The 17,849-nt window shown below is 38.0% G+C and overlaps 1 protein-coding gene across 1 annotated transcript in view; it reads right to left on the bottom strand.

The window, feature by feature from the left end:
• The window catches only part of GMDS (GDP-mannose 4,6-dehydratase), a 648,894-nt gene that overhangs the window by 255,080 nt on the left and 375,965 nt on the right, over positions 1-17,849 (bottom strand). The window lies entirely within an intron of this gene.

The following is a 17,849-nucleotide window of genomic DNA, read 5'->3' as shown; positions in this document are numbered from 1 at the left end:
CTTTAAACATTAGAATTATATTTGTAGAGTCAAAATCTTAAGAAATTGTCAGATTTTAATATTCTTATCACTATTCTTAAAGTCACTATATTAAATGTCAAGATGTTTTCAATGGGTTTTTATCCTTCTGCCAAATATTTTCACAATTTCTACTGTCAAATATTATGCCAAAAAAAAATTTGCTCAAAGTAATAATAGCACATTGTTAATCACGTGATTAAAAATATGCAAGCACAGCTAGGCGTGGTGACTCACGCCTGTAATCCCAACATTTTGAGATGCTGAGGCGGGTGAATAACCTGAGGCTGGGAGTTCGAGACCAGCCTGACCAACACAGAGAACCCCGTCTCTACCAAAAATACAAAATTAGTTATGTGTGGTGGCGCATGCCTGTAATCCCAGCTACCCTGGAGGATGAGGCAGGAGACTCGCTTAAACCCAGAAGGCGGAGGTTGCAGTGAACCGAGATTGTGCCATCGCACTCCAGCCTGGGCAACAACAGCAAAACTCCATCTCAAAAAAAAAAAAAAGGTGAGCATAAATAATGCAGTCTTCTACTGTATCTTCATTTTTAAAAATTTTGTTATAAAAAATTAGCTGGGCACAGTGGGTGGGCACCTGTAATCCTAGCTACTAGGGAGGCTGTGGCAGGAGAATCGCTTGAACCTGGGAGTTGGAGGTTGCAGGGAGCCGAGATCCTTTTATCGAACTTCAGCCTGGGCGACAAGACCGAAACTCTATCTCAAAAGAAAAAAAAATTCTATTATACAGTGAAGGACACCTTCTAACTGTGTTTTCTGCTATGCCCAGGAGCTGAAGGTGATGAAAAAAAGGAGGTGTTTGAAGTCCAACACAAAAGAGATAATTTATTGATTTATATGCTCTTTAACCTAAGGATGTAATCTTTATGATATAATAACTAGGTTCTGAAAATAAACATGGCAATTTGTTAAAGAACTAAACTTATGCCCAGGTTGTCAGGAGGCTGTGCTGTTAGGCTGGTAGGAAAGAGAGGAGGTTGGAGTAGGCAGACTAGGGTTCGTGTCTGGCTCTTGGACAATTCCTAAACTTCTGAGCTCTTTATCTCCCTCACTTCAAATGGTAATAACAATACTAACTTGTGCTATTGTGAGAACTGATGAAGGAGTTTATTTATAGGAAAGCCTTCTAGAAACTCAATATAAATATAAATATAAATATAAATGCTAGGTGTGGGACATTTCTGTTTGTTAGTTTGACAAACTTTTATTTGGAATATACCATAAAATCAAATGCTTTCCTCTTTTTTGATTTCTAGTAAAAAAGACAATCCTCCTCTGTAAGGAGGTCCTTTGATCATCTTTACTCCTTCCTACAGTGGACAAACCAGGATAAAGTGACCACGCTATTAGAAAAATGCCCTGAGAACAGTTACGGCTGAAACACCAGTGTGACTTGACATCTTGCGAATACTTTGTTTCGGAACTGTGGTCCTCTCAGGAGTTCTGGCTCTGGTCTCTGACATGCTGATGGACAGCAGAGGAAGACTTCCTTCTCTCTTCAGTGTCGCCTTAGAAATCTGCCTGCCGGGGCTGACCATCACTTCCCAGCCAGTGATGGAAGGGAATGAATTTATGTAACATTTCTTCCATCTAACAGCCAGAGGCACAGAAGTCTCAGTGTGCTATTGATTCCCAGATGTTCAGTTGAATTATTGATGGAAAATATAAAAGGAGTAAAATAAAGGGAAGGATTGAAGGTACACCTTCTTCTGTCAAGTCTCCCATGTTCCTCTTTAGACCTTAGATATCTCTCTATTAAAAAGTACATTTTGGAAGGAAAAAATGTACAATGAAGATACATCCAGCCAAGCACAGTGGCTCACCCCTGTAATCTCAGGACTCTGGGAAGCCAAGGTGGGAGGATCACTTGAGGAAAGGAGTTTGAGACCAACCTGGGCAACACAGCAAGATCCTATGTCTACAAAAAATAAAACTCAGCCGGGTGTGGTGGTGTGTGCCTTTAGTCCCAGCTACTCGGGAGGTTGAGGTGGGAGGATTACTTGAGCCAGGAATTTGAGGCTGCAGTGAGCTATGACTGTACCATTGTACTCTACCCTGGATGACAGAGTGAGACCCCCATCTCAAAAACTTAACAAAAAAAAAGCAGGTCCAATATGGACTATTTGTAATATACCGAGAGAGATTAAAAGAATGAAAGGGTTGGCAGCTGCATTGTTTCTCTGGCCACCTGGCATGAGGGATCTTAAATATGCACATCCCAGGATGTGGGGTCAGTGGAATTTCACATTTTCTGAGAGATGTTTCATTTAGAAAGTAAAATTATATAAATTATACGACCTAAAAGCAAAATATTTTCCTATTTGGAGCCAACTTTTAAGATTTAGAGGCTAGCCACACCTATGCACTCTCTTCCACCCTTCTAGCCATTTGATGGGCTACATCCTTGGTATCAGCAGATGTAATATATAATTGTATGTAGAAATATCATTCCTTCAAGAAGTCCTTAAGTCATCGAGGCAAAACAATCGATGTGAAATTATTCCCCCAAGAGATCCTCCTGTTTTTACAACAATAGGTTTTCTAAAGGATTCTATGAGATGTTAACCCTCAGAAATGTAGACAACAAAAGGGGAATTTCTGGCTCTATAGATGTGCCCTGGACTGCACAGACATAGACATGTGACACTCATTCCTGTGGGGTAGGTGCAAACATTTCTGTCCGCCATGTGAAAATCTGCTTGTAAGAAAAAAGAAAGTAACATTTACAGAAGTGTGAGATGCACAATGCAAATGTACATGTGAAAACCCAACAGCAATTATTTAATACCTAAAAATATTAATTATAAGTAAATATAAACATGAAGTACGAATGAATAGAATGTATTTTCTACAGAATCGAGTACAGTAAGTGATTGGACATACAGAAAACAACACTTCAGAATATCATTTAAAAGACTCTCAAAGGGTGAAGATTTTCCCAGCAGATATGTACTCAAAAGAGCCAATGATAGAAAGCAGGGTTTGAAACAGCCCCAGCCTTTTCTAAATATACCTGGGCCCTGAGCTACCATCACCCTCACCACCAGTGATTATACTTGGTTTCTGTGAGCATGCTTCTTTGTTACACAGTGCGCCCCGTGAGGGCAGAGGCTCTGTTGTATTCATCATATTATCCATCCCCGGGGTGAAACAATGGTTACACCAAATGGCTGATAGTTTTTAAATAGTTGCTAAATAAATGATTATACAAAGCTGCAGTAAAGAAAAAGATTAAAAAGAATAATTCAAGAATTATTTCAAAAATTTCATTATAGGCATGGAAAAGAAAGTAATTAACTATTTTCTATTTAAACAAAATTAAAATTAGGTAAAAATTAAAATATTTACATACAAGTGAGGAGGACTTGAGCATAAGAAGAAAAAACATGAAACAGGTTACTAAGAAAGGTGATGGAATTTATCAGCATTCTTAGAAACCTTTGAAATAAATGCACCCTTGAATAGGTTGAATATTCACCTGCTAAGGAGACAAGCTTGCTAGGAGAGTAAACTTCAAGTGACTTCAGAGCCAACACGGGCCAATGAGCCAATATGGGCAGTTTTATATTAAATAAAACACAATTACAATCCAATATAGGCATTTTTATGTTAAGTTAAAAACTAAATGTTTCTTGAAGACAGAAATCTATTCTCATTTCTTATGTTACCAAAGGTTTTTTTTTTAAGAATATTGAGATAATACAGAGAAGTGCTTTTCACTACAGATTTTCTCTGATTTTTACTCCTATGTGTTTAAGCAGCACTGAAATCTGTAGTACTGGATGGTAATCATGCTAACATAATAATCCACTGACTCTTGCCAGATAAACCAACTCAGACATCTATTGTATTTCTAAAGCATCTCTAAAAGCTAAGTATTTCTTGAAGACAGAAACTTATTCTTATTTCTTATTATGTTACCAAAGGTTTTTTTTAAAAAGAATATTGAGATAATATAAAGAAGTGCCTTTCACAATAGATTTTCTCTGATTTTTACTCCTCTGTATTTAAACAGTACTGAAATCTGTAGTACTGGATGGTAATCTTGCTAACAGGAAAATCCACTGACTCTTGCCAGTATTAACCAACTCAGGCATCTGCTGTATTTCTAAAGCATCTCTAAAATTTGTCCTCACATATAGTGAGATCTGATCTCAGTATTGTATATGAGATCTCAGAGAATGTTCTGAGAGATGGAAAGTTACCATAGGTACTAGTAATACAGCCTTTCTAGGATGACAACATCTTTGAACCCTGACACTGTATTTAATGGTGTTAAGAGGCACTACCAATTCAAGAACACCTGACCTTGTCTTATATACAAGATGTGAAGACAACTTGACAAAAATGATAGGAGAGACAATAAACTGATTTTATTATCCTTATTATCCAATGTAGGTTTGAGTTGATATGGGAGAAGAATGAATAATGATAAGTGATGTTGAATATTTCTTTTTTTTTTTTTTCTTTGAGTCTTGCCCTGTCGCCCAGGCTGGAGTACAGTGACATGGTCTTGGCTCACTGTAACCTTCACCTCCTGGGTTTGAGTAATTCTCCTCCCTCAGCTTCCTGAGTAGCTGGGATTACAGGCATGCACCACCATGCCTGGCTAATTTTTGTATTTTTAGTAGAAACAGGGTTTCACCATATTGACCAGGCTGGTCTCGAACCCCTGACCTTGTGATCCGCCCACCTCAGCCTCCCAAAGTGCTGGATTACAGGTGTGAGCCACCGCGCCTGGCATGAATATTTCTTAAATAGAGTTTATATTACAGAAGTAGAAAGGCACACAGTGAAAATTTTAAAAAAAGAGGAAGGAAATATTGCACAAGTATTTTACTATTACAAAAATTTTTAGGCTGGGTATAGCAGCTCACACCTGTAATCCCATCACTTTAGGAGGCTGACGTGGGAGGACTGCTTGAAGCCGGGAGTTTAAGATCAGCCTGAACAATGAAACAAGACCTCATCTCCACAAAAAATAAAAAAAAATCACCAGGTGTGGTGGTGCACACCTGTTGTCCCAGTTACTCAGAAGGTTGAGGTGGGAGGACTTCTTGACCCCAGGCATTTGAGGGCGAATAATCCATGATTGTGCCACTAAACTCCAGCAAGTGGGTGACAAGGCAAGATTTTGTCTCTACACCAACAACAAGGAAAAAAAATTTTTTTTTAGACAGAGTCTCGCTCTGTTGCCCAGGCTGGAGTGCAATGGCATAGTCTTGGCTCACTGCAACCTCTGCATACCAGGTTCAAGAAATTCTCCTGCCTCAGCCTCCTGAGTAGATGGAATTACAGACACATGCCACCATGCCTGGCTTCAAATAAATTTTTAAAAATGTAAGTGAATTATGTTGGGCGCTTACTACACTTGTTTAACTCAGCATTGCTTAGTACTCTTGCTTTACCTAACACTCTAAGTGTACTGCTTTGGTTCTTAGCAATTGTGGTTAACATCCAAACAGCTGCTGGAGTTGGTTATTTCTGCCAGGGTAACCAGCAAGTGTACACTTATATGCTACCCTTCTGTGTGAAGGCAGAAGGCAATATAGTTGATCCTAATATTTTCCTAATTCTCACTAACCTCCATTAATATACTTCAAAAGTCTTTAGAAACAAAGATAACTTCAGCAGCAGAAACAATGCCTGTATCGAGCTGGAAATGTCAAACACTACCTACCCATTATAATCTCTTCACCTGTATTCAGGTAATCATTGAAATTATGTATCACTACTTATAGAGACAGGTACTTAGTAGAAAGATTTAACTAGGAAGAAGGATATGAGTTGTTGATTAAATATTAAAGAAGAAATACAGGATAAAGAAACAAAAGAAGAAAATCCTAGTATCTTGAAAATAATAGACTGCACCAAAAGTAAGATCATTCCAGCAATGCACTTCTGAGATGAAAAAAGAGGAAATGTTAGGAAAAGGTATTTTTCTGTCATTAGTAAAGAAGATATTCAACTATTAATTTAAAAACAGGAAGGAGGGAAGTAAGGGCATAGATAACGGGTTCATAGCTGAATTCTACCAGATGTATAAAGAGGAGCTGGTTCCATTCCTTCTGAAACTGTATCAAACAATACAAAAGTAGGTAATCCTCCCTAACTCATTTTATGAGACCAACATCATCCTGATATCAAAACCAGGCAGAGACTCAACTAAAAAAGAAAGCTTCAGGCCAATATCCATGATGAATATAGATGCAAAAATCTTCAATAAAATACTGGCAAACAGATTGCAACAGCACATCAAGAAGCTTATCCATCATGATCAAGTAGGCTTCATCCTGGGGATGCAAGGCTGGTTCAACATATGCAAGTCCACAAATGTAATCCATCACATAAACGGAACCAAAGACAAAAACCACATGATTATCTCAATGGATGCAGAGAAGACCTTCGATAAAATTCAACAGCCCTTCATACTAAAAGCTCTCAATAAACTAGGTATTGACGGAATGTATCATAAAATGATAAAAGCTATATGTGACAAACCTACAGCCAATATCATCCTGAATGGGCAAAAGCTGAAAGAATTCCCTTTGAAATCAGGGACTAGACAAGGATGCCCTCTCTCACCACTCCTATTCAACATAGTATTGGAAGTTCTGGCCGGAGCAATCAGGCAAGAAAAAGAAATAAAGGGTATTCAATCAGGAAACAAGGAAGTCAAACTGTCTCTATTTGCAGATGACATGATTGTATATCTAGAAGACCCCATCGTCTCAGCCCAAAATCTTCTCAAGCTGATAAGCAACTTCAGCAAAGTCTCAGGATACAAAATCAATGTGCAGAAATGACAAACATTCCTATATACCAATAACAGACAAACAGAGAGCCAAATCAAGAGCAAACTCCCATTCACAATTGCTACAAAAAGAATAAAATACCTAGGAATACAACTAACAAAAGATGTAAAGAGCCTCTTCAAGGATAACTACAAACCACTGGTCAACGAAATAAGAGAGGACACAAACAGATGTTGAAACATTCCATGCTCATGGTTAGGAAGAATCAATATTGTGAAAATGGCCATGCTGCCCAAAGTAATCTACAGATTCAACACTATCCCCATCAAGCTACCAATGACCTTCTTCACAGAACTGGAAAAAACCACTTTAAACTTCATATGGAATCACAAAAGACCCCACACAGCCAAGACAATCCTAAGCAAAAGAACAAAGCCGGAGGCATAACAGTGCCGGACTTCAAACTATGCTACAAGGATACAGTAATCAAAACAGCATGGTACTGGTACCAAAACAGAGACATAGACCAATGGAACAGAACAGAAGCCCCAGAAGCAATACCACACATCTACAACCATCTGATCTTTGACAAACCTGACAAAAAAAAAGCAATGGGGAAAGGACTCATGTTTAATAAATGGTATTGGGAAAACTGGCTAGCAATGTGAAGAAAGCAGAAACTGGACCCCTACTTGTCACCTTACACTAAAATTAACTCCAGATGGATCAAAGATTTAAACATAAAACCTAACACCATAAAAATACTACAAGAAAACATAGGCAAAACCATCCAGGACATAAGCACAGGCAAGAACTTTATGACTGAAACACAAAAAGAAATGGCAATAAAAGCCAAGATAGACAAATGGGATCTAATTAAATTCCAGTGCTTCTGTATAGCAAAAGAAACATCATTAGAGCAAATCGGCAACCAACAGAGTGGGAAGAAATTTTTGCAATCTACCTATCTGACAAAGGGCTGATATCCAAAATCAACAAAGAACTAAAATAGATTTACAAGAAAAAAACAAACAACCCCATTCAAAAGTGGGCAAAGAATATGAACAGACACTTTTCAAAAGAAGACATATATGAGGCCAACAAACATATGAAAAAATGCTCATCATCACTGCTCATTAGAGAAATGCAAATCAAAACCACGCTGAGCTATCATCTCATGCCAGTTAGAATGGTGATTGTTAAAAAATCTGGAGACAACAGATGCTGGAGAGGATGTGGAGAAATAGGAACACTCTTACACAGTTGGTGGGAGTGTAAATTAGTTCAACCATTGTGGAAGACAGTGTGACGACTTCTCAAAGATCTAGAAATAGAAATTCCATTTGACCCAGCAATCCCATTACTGGGTATATACCCAAAGAACTATAAATTCTTCTACTATAAAGGCAAATGCACGCATATGTTCATTGCAGCCCTGTGTACAATAGCAAAGACCTGGAACCAACCCAAATGCCCATCGATGATAGATTGGACAAAAAAAATGTGGCACAAATACACCATGGAATACTACGCAGCCAGAAAAAAACAATGAGTTCATGTCCTTTGTAGGGATTTTGATGAATCTGGAAACCATCATTCTCAGCAAACTGACACAAGAACAGAAAGCCAAACACCGTATGTTCTCACTTACAGGTGGGTGTTGAACAACGAGAACACGTGGACTCAGGGAGAGGAGCATCACACACTGGGGACAGTTGGGGCGGGTAGGGGAGAGACAGCAGGGGTTGGGGAGGGAAGGGAGGGTGGGGAGAAAGGGGAGGGATAACATGGGGAGAAATGCCAGATATAGTATACACCTAAAGTAAAATAAATAAATTTTAAAAAAAGACCAAACACAATTAGAAAAGCAGCCTTTTCCTGCAGAAACAGAACAACTGATACAGAAAATAAACTTGAAATGTATACTGAGAACATGAAACAAATAAATAAGCATATAAAACAAGAGAAACTATATTTCACACTATATTTTAACCCATTTGGAGTCAAGCCCTTGTCTTGAGAAATCTAACTTACCAAGACCCCCGCACCCCCACCCAAAAAAAATTGTTAGAAGATTACAGAGAATGAAAAGTTGAAAATTAAGATCACTTAGTTTCTAGGAAAAAAGAGGCTGAATATAACTTTAAGAGATTTTGAACTGCCTAAAGCACATCACCATAAATCTGTCATGTAGCCTTGTAACGGCTTACTGATGTAGTCAAAATAAGTGAATCTGTCTATTTTAAACAGCAAAGATGTGACTAAAGTACAAGGCAGGTATATGAGGCAAATCAATCCACACACAAAAAAATGTTCTGTTTTCAGCAAACTTCTCATCTCTCATTCCAGTTTTTCAACAGGACTGCTCCAATTCTCGTCCCAGAAATCCAACTGAGTTTACTGGAAATAACAGGATTCAGATTACTCAAATGACCAACCGCATCTGCTTTCCTGCAAGATGCACAGCGGGATGAAGCAAAAGACATCACTCAAGATCTGGCAAGATGACCAACAGTCAGCGAGAGATCTGGTGAGAATTACCAGTAGAAGGAGGCAGGCAAAACCTTCCAGAACCACAGACAGCAGTAAGATTCAAAGTCTTGCAAGCTACAGTCAAAGTTATAGAGCTTTTTCCAAGATAAGGTGCTATGTCACCAATTCTTGGTCCACAAAAGATAATCTAAGTGATTTTTAAAAAATACACATATAAGTAGGTTTATTTATGCTGAGTATTTTATTTTTAGAACTTATTTTCTAAATCAACTAAGGAAGCTATGGGCTTAAAAAGGTGGTGTAGCATTTTCAAATGAGAACATACAGTTTATGTTGTATAAATTAAGCATATTTAGCAGGCATCAGGGGTCTGAGGATTCTTCATGGCCCTTGGTCTCTCATAGCTGGAGGCAGAGAAAACTGATGTACAGCACTCTCAGTGTATTGCATCAAAGAGCTATTTAATTGGCTTTTTAAAATGGAGATATAATATTGCTTCGAAATGCAAATACTGGTTAAAATTCCCAGTTTAGTTGAGCATGGATAAGGATATATGTGTGTGTGTACATAACTACATCTGTATACACTCAAACATGAATAAATGGCTAGAATGAAATAAACCAAAGTGTAATCAGAGGTGCTCTTAGAATAGTATGACAAGTTAATCACAAGATTCCATATTTTGCAATTAGAGTGATCATGACACAGAATCAACTGAAAAGAAGAGAGAGAGAAATAATTAAATGAAGGACTTTATATAGGGAGAAAAAATAATTCTAAAATCCAATCTTAAGAAGCTCAACATTGTAAGCAGTGTCTAGCAAAGGGTCAGTGAGCAAGAGGATCCAAACACAATTATTACTGCTGATTACTTAATAAGAATGAATGTAGCCCCAGACAGGATATTTAAATTGTATGTTATATTCTCTTGAGGTCATTATCTAATGGATTTATAAGGATAAGGCAACATAATAGAAAACTCATGGGTCATCCAAGTTCAGAATTCCCTGGTCTTTATACCTTTTAGGCTTAGCTCCAGTTTTTTCCATTGGTAAAACAGAACAAATATCTATCATGAGAGATTTTTGTGGGGATTAGAATAAACCGTGTATTTATTCTAATTAGCATGGTAGCTATACTGGCAGTACTAGCATGAGCCATTTCCTAGAGAACAGGATTACTCTTTTTACAGATACACAATTTGTGACATTAAAAATAAATATATATGTAGGACTCTATTTCTTTAAATATATAATTTTATGGGCCAGGTATGGTGGCAATCAGCAATTTGGAAGGCTGAGGTGGGCAGATCATGAGGTCAACAAATTGAGATCATTCTGGCCCACAAGGTGAAACCCTATCTCTACTAAAAATACAAAAATTAGGCTGGGCGTGGTGGCTCAAGCCTGTAATCCCAGCACTTTGGGAGGCCGAGGCGGGTGGATCACGAGATCAAGAGATCAAGACCATCCTGGTCAACATGGTGAAACCCCGTTTCTACTAAAAATACAAAAAAAATTAGCTGGGCATGGTGGCACGTGCTTGTAATCCCAGCTACTCAGGAGGCTGAGGCAGGAGAATTTTCTGAACCCAGGAGGCAGAGGTTGCGGTGAGCCGAGATCGCACCATTGCACTCCAGCCTGGTTAACAAGAGCGAAACTCCGTCTCAAAAAAAAAAAATTAGCTGGCCGGTTGTGGCACTTGTCTGTAGTCCTAGCTACTTGGGAGGCTGAGGCAGAAGAATCACTTGAACCCATGAGGCGGAGGTTGCAGTGAGCTTAGATCACACCACTACATTCCAGCCTGGTGACAGAACAAGACTCTGTCTCAAAAAAAATAATAATAATTTTATGGAAATCACAATTGTCCATTGATCTTTTTTATACATTGATTAATGGATTTTTAAAAGTTGGTAATAAAAAATTAAACAAATACCGTAAAGGCAATTTGAATAATAAAAAGAACTTTCCACATATATTATAAAATCATAGATTTTAAAAGCTAGAAATACTCTCAGATATATGAGCTCACTCTAAAACCCTGTTTGGCTGAAAAAATTTAGGTAAGTCTTTAATTTTCACACACATACATATTCAAGGAGCAGATACAGCACTACAAGTCAGCTCCCCTAGTACCTAACGAGAGGTATTTCCTCCTACTTAAAAATGTACAAATTATTTTGTATGCTGAGCCAATCAATAAAAAAGCATCATCATTAAAACATGAAAATACAAATTCTAACATTAATTTAAATACACCAAAAAGGAATTTTGACCCCATATATTTTGCTTCAATGTTAACCAAATCAAGGGCATAAACTCACATTATTACATGTTTATTTAATCAAAACTAAATATTTCCCAATCATCAGAAAATTTATCTAGTTTTAATCCTAGTTCATTTAGAATAGATGGATAGAAAATGGCCACCTGCATAATATTTAGTATACAATTTTCAACTAGTAAAGGTTTTGATTTAATGTAATTACAATTAGAGCGAGAGCCTCCATTTAAGGAAAAGAAGCCATGAGTAAACCACATATAGGAACCTGAACTACTCAGTCATTTCCTTCCACATCATATATCTTACTTTTTCTACCAAATGGTCCCAAGTACCCAATCAAATATCTATGTGCAAAGCAGATCAATACAACCATTCATTAAACTTATACAGTTGAGAACTTCCCTTGGGAGAATTATCTAAAGACCAAAACACTGCCAACAAAGGAAAACATGATATAAGAGGGGAATTTATATTTAACTCAAATGATCACACTCAATAAAAAGCACAAATCCCAGAGTTCTAAGGGGAGGAAATGATGTAGCGTCAACCAGGGAAAGTCTACAAATAGGACTGGTGGTCAGTTATGTCTTCACCAAAGTGGCATTTTTGCCAACAAGACTCTTGGCAGCTCTTAAAGGGCTAAGCTAGTACAATTGACCAAATATGGTGGGGAATGTGAAAACTTCGCAGATATTAGCATTTATTTTTGAGGCTAACATAACACAGTCCACAGGCCTGCCATCAGAGCCTGCAGCCATTAAGTGATAACTGAAGCAGTGGAATGCAAATAATCCATTGGTTCACGTTAGTGTCATGCTCATTTATAAATGTTCCAAGTCCCCTTCTGGCCCTTAGGGTACCTCACTTGCTTTTTAGGGGCATAACCCATGGGTAGTATATTTAAAAAGGAGTTAAATTATGAGCACACCAGTTAGCAATGATTTACTCATTAAAAAGTGCATTAGGCTACGGTGCCCTGAGCTGCTCGACCTCATAGCTGATCACTTCTAAAATGCTCGAATGTACATTATTTATCTACTGGCAGTGGCCCAAGATTTATCTATTTCAGTCACAAAGTTCTATCATTTATCTATACGCTCCCTAACTCAATGTTAAAATTTGAAACGCTGATTTAACTATAGGAGGAAACTACATTGAACTGAGTGAAAAATGAATGTAGCACTCTGATAAAACAGGAGATATTTAAGCAATCTGGCACCTCTCCTCTGAGATGTTAAAAGGATGTTTTAAGTAATTTATGAATTTAAGGGGATAAAGCCCTTGTTATAGAGAAATAAGGTCAGAAGGCTTACAGCACTTGACCCAGAGATGCCGTTTTGGACTTCTGATTCTGGAAAAGAGTAAAACTCTGTAATTTATTAGAAAAGCCTGGATGGAAATTAATTTACAGCCTAGTTATCTCCATGTTACAGAGATAAATATAATTATTTCTCATTTTGAAGTTGAAAAAGAAAAGCTATCTTAGAATAAGTGGATTCTCCCCCTCACTCTCTGGTTCTGCTTGTTTATCTTTATCATATATCAAATTAATGTGCCGCAAATCCCAGTAAAGAAGTGAAATGTTTAATCTGAACTTTATTTCACTTTCTCATACCAAGGAAGAGTAAGAGAAACCATGGGATGGATATATCTAAACTGACATTGGCTGGAGACTACAAAGGCAAAAGAACGAAGCAGTGTTTTCATAGTGTTAAGACACTATGCTTTCGTTTATAAAGATCATGATGGAAAATGATGTGGCAATGTCGTGATTGTTCCTTGGTCTCTGAGGTTCCCTAGGTATCAGAGGGCAGAGTCCACGTTGTCAGTCTGTGGACTGCCCACTTCCCATGTTTAAGTGTCTGATGTTACCATCTACTTGATATTCTCTATGGGACATCACTCCTTTTCTGGTATGGAGAATGAAGACCACAAACCTTGTTTAAACTACTGCAGTGGCAGGCTGACCTGGGATACCATGCTGCATCCAGCTGCATGCAGAGGGGCCAATTCTACCCTTTCCTCTTGTTCCACAACTCAAAACAAAGGAGTCTTCTGAACTCACTAGGCCGCAGGAACACAGACGGAGTGGTTCCCAGACCGCTCTGATTACTGCTGTCTGCAGAAATGTGAAGGGCAGGGTAAAGTAAAGTGACTGAGCCGGGAATCACAGCATGCTATTCAATCTGAATGTTTCTGTAATTCATAAAAAATTTCCTACTTGGTCATTTGTCTGAGAAAAGAAGAAAAGTTATGATTTCCCTCCTCCCCTCCTCCCAAAAGGTAAAAGCAATGCCAAGAATGTCCCCTTAAAATAGAACATTAATTTCCAACTTCAAGAACTTAGCATACTGCCATCAAGTTCAATCTCCATTAGAAATCCATTAGGGTATATACTTTTAGGACCTATCAAATCATTCTTTCTCAGTTGTGTAATTCTGTTGGAATTTTACTGTAACAACTAAATATCAATAAAAAATGATAATGATCAGAAATGACACAATTATTATTCTGTGATAAATCAAAAAACATCACATATCATAGATGGAAATAAAGCATAAATCAGAGACCCTGTTGTGAAGGCAAGTAGATTTTATATTATTAAGACATTTCATTTACAGAGGCCTATAAATCTAACAGTTACTTTATTAATAGCATTCTCAATAAAAAATAGACTATTAGAATTACTAACAGCATTCTCAATAAAAAATAGACTGTTAGTACACCTTACTCAGCAGTTCTATAAGGAACAATGACCACTTCACTTATTTCATTTTAATCAATTACACTGACTTTTTAAAATCAAGAACAAAAACAGTATTTATCTTATTATATTTATCAACACCAGTGATTCAGGGAATAAACACTGAATTTTCTGTGTCAGAACTAATAATGTCTGGTTATTATAATAAGGATTAGATTTGACTCTTTTAGCAAATATTAAACTTTATCCCAGCAGCTCCAGGCTTTAATTTGAAAAATAATTAAATTAGCAGAGCTCATTCTTATTGGTTAGCACTCATTAACAATTGGCAGATTTTTTTCTTATTTGCATTTAGCATTTTTATTCTAAGTAGTAGTAAAAGTGGCAGCAACTGCTGCTGCTACTTTTTTCAATGGCTGAGCAAACTTACAGCTGTGCCAGGCTCTGCACTTACACAGAGGTTTTCATTTATTCATCTTGACCACCATATGACATAAGTACTTTTATCAGACCCATTTCACAGATGAGAAAACAGACATGCAGAGAGAGTAAGCAACTTGCTTTGGATTTAAACCCACAAAAGTCTACAGTAGGGCCCTGTTCTTTACCATTTAGCAGCTATATATATTATTCAAGAATACTTTTTCTATAATCTTAACAAAAACCTTGAAAGTAGGTATCATTACCATTTTAGAGATGACAATGCATGCTTGGAGAGGTTTACAAAATTTTGCCAAAGCTGGTAAGAGGCAGTGCTGGATTCTGAGCTCAGGGTAACCTGGGGGCATCTTACAAATACTCCAGGTGTTAGAAGGCCACAGATTTGGAAACACTTTACAAAATTACAAGTTATCAGTGTTTCTAGGTGTATTTTTCATTAAGTAAAAAACTCAAATTTACACTATAATGTTCAGCTACCTCCAAAACAGGAAGAAGGTGCTGGGAGGGTGAGAATGGTGCACGGCATGTTTATAATACCTGGATCCAGAGTTTTATTCCGCTATGAATTTTCTTCTGCTCTGCCTTCATTATCTATTAATCATCATTCTCTACTGGCTCCTTTCCTTCTGCCTTTAAATCTTAAGATTTGCCCTTCTAAACAATGTCATTGGCATTAGCAAGAACAAAACCTTTCTTCAACCCTCAGCCAGTTATCCTTTCTTTTTCCTCCTAAATTCCTTAAGAACTACTCCGCACAGGTGTCCCTCAGTTTTTACAGAGGATTGGTTCCAGGATCTCCTGGAGATATAAAAATCCAAGAATGCTCAAGTCCCTTACGTAAAGTGGCATAGTATTTGCATATAACATACATGCATTCTCCTATGCACTTTAAATCATCTCTAGATGACTCAAAATACTAAATACAATGTAGATGTTATGTAAATAGTTGCACTTATTTTCAGTTTTTAGTTTTCTGTTGTTTTTTTTGAGACAGAGGCTGTGGCCTAGCCTGGAGTGCAATGGTACATGGCTGTCTGCAGCCTTCCTGACTGCCTGGGCTAAAATGAGCCTCCCACCTCAGCCTGCCAAGTAGCTGGGACTACAGACATGTGCCGCCATTCTTGGCGATTTTTTTTTGAAGAAATGGGGGTCTTGCTGTGTTTCCCAGGCTGGTCTCAAACTCCTGGGCTCAAGCTATCCTCCCCACATTAGTACGTTTTCACACTGCTATAATTACTGAGACTGGGTAATTTATAATGGAAAGAGGTTTAATCGACTCACAGTTCAGCAATGCTGGGGAGGCCTCAGGAAACTTGGAATCATGGCGGAAGGTGAAAGGGAAACAAGGCACCTTCTTCACAAGGCAGCAGGAAGGAGAATGCCGTAGGAATGATCAAACACTTATAAAACCATCAGATCTCATGAGAACTCACTATCACAAGAACACCATGGGGGAAACCACCCCCGTGATCCAACTACCTCCACCTGGTCTCTCCCTGGCACATAGGGATTATGGGGATTATAATTCAAGATGAGATTTGGGTGAGGACACAAGCCTAACCATGTCATTCTTCCCCTGGACCCTCCCAAATCTCATGTCCCTTTTATATTTCACAATCAATCATGCCTTCCCAACAGTACCCTAAAGTCTTAATTCATTCTAGCATTAACCCAAAAGTCCAAGTCCAAAGTCTCATATGAGACAAGTTAAGTCTCTTCCACCTAGGAGCCCGTAAAATCAAAAGCAAGTTAGTTACTGCCAAAATACAATGAGGGTGCAGGCATTAGGTAAATGTTCCCATTCCAAATGGGACAAACTGGGCAAAACAAAGGGGCTACTGGGCCCACGCAAGTCTGAAATCCAGCTGGGCAGTCATTAAACCTTAAAGTTCCAAAATAATCTCCTTTGACTCCATGTCTCCCATCCAGGTCACACTGATGCAAGAGATGAGCTCCCACGGCATTGGGCACTCCCGCCTTGGCCTCCCAAAGGAGGGCTGGGATTATAGGTGTGAACCACTGCACGTGGTCAGTATTTAAAAAAAATTTTTTTTTTCTGTATTGTTATTTTTTACTGTAGAATCCATGGATGCAGAACCTGCAAAAACAGAGGGCTGATATGCTTCTTCCTGAAGCCTTCATTCATCTTCCACACACTGATTAAAACTTTTTATGTGGCTTCCACCTGCACTGCCTCTATATGGAAAAACAACTAACTCCCAAACATCAAGCTCAATGGCATGTTGGGTCCTTCCATGGCATTTCCCTTTGTGACTGCCTATTCTGTAAACCTGCCTCTCTTCCTTCACTTTCATTATTCTGTGCCATTCTGGTTTCTTCCTTATCTCAGATCATTCTCCTAACTTCTTCTGGGTCCTTAAAAAAAACAGCTGTGCTCCCAGGTTCTGTATTCCAACAACTTTATGTTCTCCCTCCATATTCTCCCTGGACACCTGATTCACTTCCATGGCTCACCTACTCTTCTATGCAAGGAGCTTCACGTTTCCCTCTGCCACAGACCTCTCTCCCAAGTTCCAAGCATCCACTGGACTTTACCCTGGCATTTATTCTTGGTTTCTTAAGATTTTTTATTACTATAAAAAAATCTTCATTGATATATAATTCACATACAATTAAATTGATTTTAGTATGCTCAGGGAGTTACACAACCATCACCACAACCTAAGTTTAAGTTTAGAATACTTCATTACCCAAAAAGAAACCTTGGACCCATTAGCAGTCATTTCCCACTTCTGGTACCTAGCCCGTGGCAACTACTAGGTACTTTCAGTGTCTGTGGATTTCCATATTCTGGACATTTCATATAAATGGAATAATATAATATGCTGCCTTTTGGGGTCTATCTTCTTTGACTTAGCATAATGTTTTCCAGGTTCATCCATGTTGGAGCATCCATTAGTACCTCCTCCTTTTTATGGTTGAATAATATGACACAGTATGATGAATCACATTTTATTTGTCCATTTATAAATTAGTGGACATTACTCCACCAAAAGTTCCACTGTTTGGCTATTGTGAATAATGGTGCTACTAAGATTCCTGTACAAGTTTTCATGTGGACATATGTTTTTATTTCTCTTAATTATGTGCCTATACTGAACACTGAGAAAT

The sequence above is a fragment of the Cebus imitator genome, unplaced genomic scaffold (genome assembly GCF_001604975.1).
Source record: "Cebus imitator isolate Cc_AM_T3 unplaced genomic scaffold, Cebus_imitator-1.0 Scaffold231, whole genome shotgun sequence".
Taxonomy (NCBI): domain Eukaryota; kingdom Metazoa; phylum Chordata; class Mammalia; order Primates; family Cebidae; genus Cebus; species Cebus imitator.
Note: the sequence above shows the minus strand (reverse complement) of the source record. Positions and strands in the feature narration are given on the sequence as shown.